The sequence below is a fragment of the Heptranchias perlo genome, chromosome 34, assembly GCF_035084215.1.
Source record: "Heptranchias perlo isolate sHepPer1 chromosome 34, sHepPer1.hap1, whole genome shotgun sequence".
Taxonomy (NCBI): Eukaryota; Metazoa; Chordata; class Chondrichthyes; order Hexanchiformes; family Hexanchidae; genus Heptranchias; species Heptranchias perlo.
In genome coordinates, this window is record NC_090358.1 from 1,463,701 (window position 1) to 1,464,520 (window position 820).

An 820-nucleotide genomic window follows, 5' to 3' on the forward strand; every position below is an offset into this window, starting at 1 on the left:
AACCAAATAAACCAAAACCAAGTGTTCAAATTAAAATTTTATTCTCCTCGTCCAGGATGCCCTCCAGCCCCTGCGGTGCCCACCGGTCGCGGAAAGCCTCGAGCGTACCGGCAGACACCGCGTGCTCCATCTCCAGGGCCACCCGGGCGCGGAGCATTCCGCGGAAGAGAGGCAGACAGGCCGAGCGACCGCCCCCACGGACCACGATCATCCTAGACCTGTGGATGGCCACCTTGGACAGGCCCAGGAGCAGGCCCACGCATTTGCATCATTGGCGGCCAATTTACAGGTGGACAGGCTGATAAAAGCAGCGAGGCCTCAATTCACCCGGGTTCTTGTGGGGAATGGGAGACTTGATGTGATGTCTATCTCAGGCCTACTCCTGTTCCTAGATTACCACCGCTTGCTAAATCCAACAGCAAGCAGCACAGGGGCAGAGGAGAGGATGTGAATCTTGAGCATTTAATCTAGGCTGAGACTCCAGTGACAGCACTGAGGGAGCGCCGCACTGTCGGAGGGTCGGTACCGAGGGAGCGCCGCACTGTCGGAGGGTCAGTACCGAGGGAGCGCCGCACTGTCGGAGGGTCAGTACTGAGGGAGCGCCGCACTGTCGGAGGGTCAGTACTGAGGGAGCGCCGCACTGTCGGAGGGTCAGTACTGAGGGAGCGCCGCACTGTCGGAGGGTCAGTACTGAGGGAGCGCCGCACTGTCGGAGGGTCGGTACCGAGGGAGCGCCGCACTGTCGGAGGGTCGGTACCGAGGGAGCGCCGCACTGTCGGAGGGTCGGCGGGGAATCGGTTTCTTTATTTTAATGTGAGGA